We start from the raw sequence: 7,767 nt of genomic DNA on the forward strand, positions 1-7,767 counted from the left end.
AGCGGTGTGCACTGTGCTGGTTTCAGGGTGATTCCGGTGCGAGTTGGTCGAAGATGCTATGAGATCAGTGGGAAAAGTAGACTGCATGCTGTCTGCTTCATGGAGAATAGAAGGGTAGGAGAGGGCATGCCGTCGGCCGCGTAGCCTCCACAAGCCATGCTCCCTTGACGCCTCGCCTCTTTTTCATTTCCCTCCTTACTCTCCTCACTCACCATGCCAACGTGACCACATCACGTGTCCGTAGCTAGCCTTCGTCTTACTGTAGGCTACTAGAATACACCACAGTCTAGCCTTCGATCTGATAAAACCTACCGCACGGAGCGCGCGCAAGCCTGCTAGGAGTCCTTCTACAATCAACCATCCATCTCACACGTGACATGTCACGCGCACCAATCGCCGGAGAGATCTGTGGTCACGCTGGGCACAAAATCGTTTAAACTTTTTATGACTAGGCTTCACCAATACTGCAACGTGCCCCCTTCTAGTACTTCTAACCTCCTTGGTCTGCTTCTGGTCTGCTTCAATTTGCAACCGGAAGTCCCGTAGACACTAGCGCCAGCTGAGCCTCTAGCGTTTATTGTAATAACTCTATGGGACGGTATCGGTGGTATCAAAGGAGGTTAGAAGTACTAGGAGGGGGCACGTTGCAATATTGGTGAAGCCTAGTCATAAAAAGTTTAAACGATTTTGTGCCCAGCGTGACCGCAGATCTCTCTGGCGATTGGTGCGCGTGACATGTCACGTGTGAGATGGATGGTTGATTGTAGAAGGACTCCTTGCAGGCTTGCGCGCGCTCCGTCCGGTAGGTTTTATCAGGTCGAAGTCTAGACTGTGGTGTATTCTAGTACCCCACAGCAAGACGAAGTCTAGCTACGGTCACGTGATGTGGTCACGTTGGCATGGTAAGTGAGGAGAGTAAGGAGGAAAATGAGAAAGAGGCGAGGCGTCAAGGGAGCATGGCTTGTGGAGGCTACGCGGCCGACGTCATGCCCTCTCCTACCCTTCTATTCTCCTAGAGCACTATATAGCTCCTACGGAGCAGAGTAGCGCAATCCTTTGAACCTCGTGTTTTGCCGACAAGATGGCCGACAGAGCGGCTCGGCGCGAGTCACGTGGTACTCAGGGTTCCAAGAGGCGGCCCGCCCTATGGGAGAATACATGGAGATCGATACAACACGGCTGATTAAAAAATGAACGGCGAGTTCACACTTTTCAAAACTAGTCTGTCGTGAAGTTAGTAAAGCACTAAACACTTTGTCAAAGTTTTAATAATATCGGATGCGTGTGCAAATTTTGAGAAGGCAATTTTCAAGGCAATGGCGTTTGAAGCAGACGATTTTTGCTCGCAGCGGAGATGGGCTTTTCGGGTTGGCCGGAGCGGGTCACGTGAATGGTGTGACGTCGCCGTGTCGTCTGCTGCATGATGCCGCTCAAGCAATTTTTTAAAAAAAGTCAGGTTCTTGCGGGTCACAAAACTTAGCGCAAATTATTCTAAAATGTTCCATTATTATGTCAAAAACGATTGCCATTCCGTATATTCCCACAATACTGGAGAAACAACGATTTTCTCACGTTCTCCATGCATTTCTGACCGCAGTTGGAACCTCCGGGCGTTCGCCGCTAGTCGCCGAGAGGCGGCGTTCTAGATTGCGCTACTCTGCTCCGAAGGAGCTATATAGTGCTCTACACCGCTCCTCGGTCGTGCAGCGCCATGGAGAATAGAAGGGTAGGAGAGGGCATGACGTCAGCCGCGTAGCCTCCACAAGCCATGCTCCCTTGACGCCTCGCCTCTTTCGCATTTTCCTCCTTACTCTCACCACATCACGTGACCGTAGCTAGCCTTCGTCTAGCTATGGTGTACTAGGATACACCACAGCGTAGCCTTCGATCTAATAAAACCTACCGGACGGAGCGCGCGCAAGCCTGCAAGGAGTCCTTGTACAATCAACCATCCATTTCACACGTGACATGTCACGCGCACCAATCGCCAGACAGATCTGCGGTCACGCTGGGCACAAAATCGTTTAAACTTTTTATGACTAGGCTTCACCAATATTGCAACGTGCCCCCTCCTAGTACTTCTAACCTCCTTGTGCAGCGCGATGTCGGTGCAACATCGAGGACAAACTGCGCCGCGCCGGTGCACCGCGGCGAGCTCCATCTTGCGTCACTTCGCGTATTGTTCGTTTATTTTGCGTAGGTCAGCGCACAGTGCCCGTCTGCTGTCAATTTCTTTTAGTTTTTTATTCGCGGATTTGACGGTTCCACAGAAATAAACATCGTGGACGTGATTGTCGATGGGGTCACGAAGCGGGTGACAATTCCACATGTATATGTTGGCCATCATTATTAGTTCAAGAAAACGAAACACCAGATAATAGCCGTACCTCGCTGTCATCAAAACGCCTCGCGCCGCTTTCCACAAAGTTCGTGCTTTTCGGGCGCTCCTTGCCACCACAGCAATCGCCAGTAATCGCGGCGATGGTGAGAAGCTCGTCGTCTCGCCGTCAGAAGACCCGAGGAAATCATCTAGTGCAGCTGCAAGGCGTGTTCGTTTTTGCAAGATCGCCACCTCGATAGTGTGCGCGTCTGCTACTCCCGCCATCTTCTCGATTCCCGCTCCTGGCCGCAATGCCTGATGGGACTGCCCCCCGGCGCACCGCCGATTTTCTTGGTGCACGTTGGGGCAACGAAAAGCCGCACCGGGAGGGTGCGCTTCGTTGATCGAGGACGTACGGTGCGCACCGGTGCACTTGATCGAAGATGAAGGGGCGCACCTCAGTGCCCCGGTGCGCACCGGTGCGGATGATCGAGGATGCTATCAATGACAGTGACTTTTCCCATAGAGTTATTATAATGTACGCTAGAGGTTCAACTGGCGCTAGTGTCTATGCGACTTCCGTGACGCAAATTGAAGCAGACAGCAACCAGACTACTTTTGCGATGCTCCTGTGCATTCCTATGGGAAAACGCGCGTGCATTTTGTCTCTTCGCCGGAAAATAACATGGAACACTTAGGTTATTTCGGTCGTGCCGAATAGTACGTGTCTTAATTAACATTGTAAAAGTGTAATTGCATTAGTTTGCGCATTTTTCTTCATCAGTGAGCGATGTTTAACTTCGCTGCATTTCAGTCCCAAACGTGTGTTCCGCAGCAGGTGTGTAAAAACAAGCGACGATTCAAAGCAAAATTACGATCGAAACCAACAGTGTGTTCAAGGCTCGCCAGCATTCCGGTGACGCTTGTATATTGATAATATGCCAGTACTGTCACCATATGAAAATGATCCCATCGTGCATGAGCGGATAAAAACCTTCAACGTAGAGAATAAAGTCCGTGGGATGTGAAAGGTGTCTCTTCGTATTGTTTTCTCTGCCGGGCAGCTTTTATCGCGCACTTAATCTCAAAGATGTCTAGCGCGGGGGTGATATTTTGAACGTAGAACACGCAGCTTCGCTCAGGACAGAAAGAATAAAGCGGTACTCACTTATTTAAAATCGGAATAGATTACGTGACCTTCAATTTATTTTGATCGTACATGCACTGCAAGTTACTGATCCGGTGTTGCTGCGTAGTTCTTGCCGCCGCTCTTGATTTTCCAGATGTCCTTCGTTCGTTTGGCATGTATATCCCCCATGCTGGAAATCGCCGACGCCGCGTTCGCGCTAACAGTGTCCGACAGTGCACATAAATACACGTACGAAGCCGTTTTAGCACCGTTTTTAGTGCGATGAATTCGAGAAAAAAACGCCGTAACTGACCACTTCTTTCGTCGGCCTGACTGAGAAATGTTCCAAACTACCTAGTACGTACGAATTATTTGGGATATTTGCTCTTACGATCAAGCGCAGGGAGAAAATGCACTCACTTTTTCCCATAGAAATGCATTACCGGAAGTCAATTTTCGACTGGTTGCTGTCTGCTTCAATTTGCGTCAGCACACTAGCGCCACTTGAACCTCTAGCGTACATTATAATAACTCTATGACTTTTCCCATAGAGATCATACATACTAACTCTAGAGGAAACAGGGGGGGTAAAGGTGGGTGAGGAGGAGTGGCAAATCCCGTGCGCCGACACCCGGGGTCCCGAGTGAACGATCGCAAAAGAGAGCGACAGAACACGAGAGAAAGAAAGCAACGTTGCCATGGTAAACGCGAAGAGTGAAAACTCTCAGCAATATAAACAGTGATAATTTAACGTTGTAAACCAAGTTCTGAGCTATTCTAACGCTTATAAAAAGCAATAAAGTCATTACGCTGTATTAACTTTCCTTCTGTCGAAATCGCGGAAATCTGGTGGTTGCGCAGTTTCGTATTCCTCAACCGCGCCCACCCGCGCCGCACCGGCGAAGCCGGGCGAATGGTTTAGTTTGGCGTTAACACGAGGCCGTACATCTGCGCGCTATGCAAAAAGAAAGCTTCGAAAGGAACGCGAATATCTTTCCACCGGTAAGTTCGTGGATTGTTGAAGTTCACAAAACTGCTCTGATGATGTAACCGTGTTTGGGACCCCGAGGGTCTGCCTGCATGATCCGCCGCTTGTGGCAGCCAGAATGTATGGGAAAATGGCGGACCTTTTCCTCTAGAGTTAGTATGTATGATCTCTATGAGAGGAAAAGGTCCGCCACAGTGTTGCCAGGTCTACTGATTTATCAGTAGATCTACTGATTCCGTTCCGGGTCTACTGATTCACTGAAAAACAAGAAAATCTACTGACTTTTTTTTTAGTAAACATATAAAAAATTTATTATATGGCCCCTTCAGTTCCCAGTGCCGCCCACCAAAGGAAACTCATAATGTCCCAGAATTAAAAACGAAGCACTGGCTAGATGGTCCAGAAGCCCGTCCTATTCGAGTGACGTAGTCGTATATTCATCTATCTATTCACCCAGAGCAGGTTCGGCAGGTTCGACGGTGACATCCGGGCCAGAGCCATATATGGAGAGAGTTTCGCTAGTCTATGATCTCGCCGTAACGTCCCTCTCCCGAGTGAGCCAATCAGCCCGCGGCGCAGAGCGAGAGGTGTTTGCGCATGCGCCTGAACTCTCGGCTGCTCCTATACAATCTACTAGAATAGCTTCGAGTTGAGCGGAGAGAGCCGCAATTTTCATTCATTCGTTCGGCGGAATGCATGGGATCGACATCCAAATTTCAGTTATTTTCTTTTATTTGGCAGGCCGTGGCAAGAAAATGATATAATCCTATTCCTCGGTGGCTTAAAAAGCTAACGAATGAAGTTTCGCCACGTTTGAACGCAAACTTTGGGTCAGGCGAAAAAGAAATAAGCCCGTAGCAGACAACGCGTAGCCTCAACAGTGCTCCGGACCAACAGCGTTGCTTCAAAAACCTTCCACAGCCCAGTGAGGAAAGATGGCAGCATGCAGAGGACTTCCATTGGACATGTTCGCGCGCACTTGCCGGAGCGTCTTGTTTCGGTTTTGTTTCAATCATAGCGACAGGTGGACGTCGCACTGTCGCCTTCATCTGTGATCCCAAAAGTGCCTCAGTCTCGATTCTAAAGAATAATCCTCAAAACAGTCAATAATGACTAAAACAAAAACATTTATGGTGTCATTTTAATTTGTCCTTCATATAAAGTTACTTGAGAACTGGTCTTGTTCTTTTCTTTCATTTTTATTTGTGTTTATTACCATGTTATTTGTTACTCTATACTATTTCTTTGAAGTGTGTATTAATGGAGATAGCAAAACATGGCAAAACACATATTTCGTGAAATCTACTGATTTTTGTGCAAATCTACTGACTTTTTGGGGATCAGTCTGCTGACTTTTTTTTTCTCCATCTGGCAACACTGGTCCGCCATTTTCCCATGCATTCTGGCTGCCGTGGCTGCCGCTAGCGGCAGAGCACTCTGGGCAGAGTATGCAGGCAGACCCTCGGGGTCCCACATGGTTACCAACTGCCTTCGATTTCACAATTATATCATCAGAGCAGTGTTGGCAGTGTCATGAACTTCAACAATCCACGAACTTACCGGTGTAAAGATATTCGCGTTCCTTTCGAAGCTTTCTTTTTGCATAACGCGCACATGTACGGCCTCGAGTCAACACTAAACTAAACCAGACACCCGGCTTCGCCGGTGGGGCGCGGGGGGACGCGGTTGAGGAATACAAAACCGCGCAACCACCAGATTTCTGAGTTTCGACAGAAGGGAAGTTAATGCAGCGTAATTACTATATTGCTTTTTATAAGCGTTAGAATAGCTCAGAATTTAGTTTACAACGTTAAATTATCACTGTTAATATTGCTGAGAGTTTCCAGTCTTCGCGTTTACCATTGCGACTGCCGTCCTTCAGCTGGCAACGTTGCTTTCTTTCTCTCGTGTTCTGTCGCTCTCTTTCGCGATCGTTTACTCGGGACCCAGGATGTCGGCGCACGGGATTTGCCACTCCTCCTCGCCCACCTTTACCCCCCTGACTTTTCCTGTCTTCCTGTGTATTCCTATGGGAAAACGCGCGTGAATTTTGTCTCGTCGCCGGAAAATAACATGAATAACTTTTGTTATTTTGGTTGTAACGGGTAGTATGTACCTTTATTAATATTGTGAAAGTGTAATTGCTTTAGTTACAACATTTTTCCTTTACCACTGAAGGATGCTAAACTTCGCTACATTTCAGGCCCAAACCTCTGTTCCATGGCAGGTATGTAGAAACGAGCGACGATTCTAAGCAAAATAACGATCGAAAGGAATGTTGAGTGTGTTCAAAGTTTGCCAGCATTCCGCTGGTGCTTATATATTGCTAATATGCCTGTCATCTCACTATATGAAAATGACCCCGTCGTGCATCTTTACGAGTGGTTAAAAAAAACGTTCGAAACGTAAACGTGGACTTCGAAAGGTGTGTTTTCTTATTATTTCCTATGTTGGGCAGTTTTTATCGCGCACACATGTCCTCTGGCTTCCCCCTATCTGCACCGATTTGGAGCGTGCGGGTGATGATTTGAACACAGAACAAGCACCTTCGCATATATTCATGAGCAGAAAGAATAAAGCAGTACTTATTTATTGCAAATCGTACTATATTACGTGACTTTCAATTTATTTGGATCTTCTGCAAGCACAAGGGGTTACTTACCCGGTGTTACTGCGTAGTACTTGCCGTCTCTCTTGGTTTTCCAGATGTCCTTCGTTCGTTTGGCACGTATATCCGCCATGCTGGAAGCGTCGACGCCGTGTTCGCGCTAACAGTGTCCGACAGTGCATATAAATACACGTACGAAGCGGTTTTAACACCGTTTTTAATGCGGCGAATTTCAAATAAAAATGCTGTAACTGACCAATTTATTTCATCTGCGTGACTGAGAAATGTTACAATGGGCCTAGTACGTACAAATTATTCGTGATATTTGCTCTTATAATCGAGCGCAGAGAGAAAATGCACTCGCTTTTTCCCATAGAAATGCATTACCGGAAGTCATTTTCTGACTGCATGCTGTCTGCTTCAAAATGAAACAGCACACTAGCGCCAGCTGAGCCTCTAGCGTTTATTGTAATAACTCTATGTACCGTCCAAGTCACCAGGCTCAATCTAAAATGGACCGCGAAAATCGACGTCTGCACGTAGCAATCTAAACTTTTCGTCGGAGGGGTGTTTCACAGGTCGGTTTTTTCTTGTGAAATTAGAAAGCGTAGTTCTCTTCCTGTGAAAAAAAAAAAAAAAGAATAGCCAAGAAATTTGCTAGGGTCTACGGCGGGTAGCGACGCAGACGACAGGGGTTTAGTAGCGGGCTGTGTTTGGCGTCA

This window comes from Ixodes scapularis, unplaced genomic scaffold (assembly GCF_016920785.2).
Source record: "Ixodes scapularis isolate PalLabHiFi unplaced genomic scaffold, ASM1692078v2 PGA_scaffold11__112_contigs__length_91849675, whole genome shotgun sequence".
In the NCBI taxonomy this organism is placed as follows: domain Eukaryota; kingdom Metazoa; phylum Arthropoda; class Arachnida; order Ixodida; family Ixodidae; genus Ixodes; species Ixodes scapularis.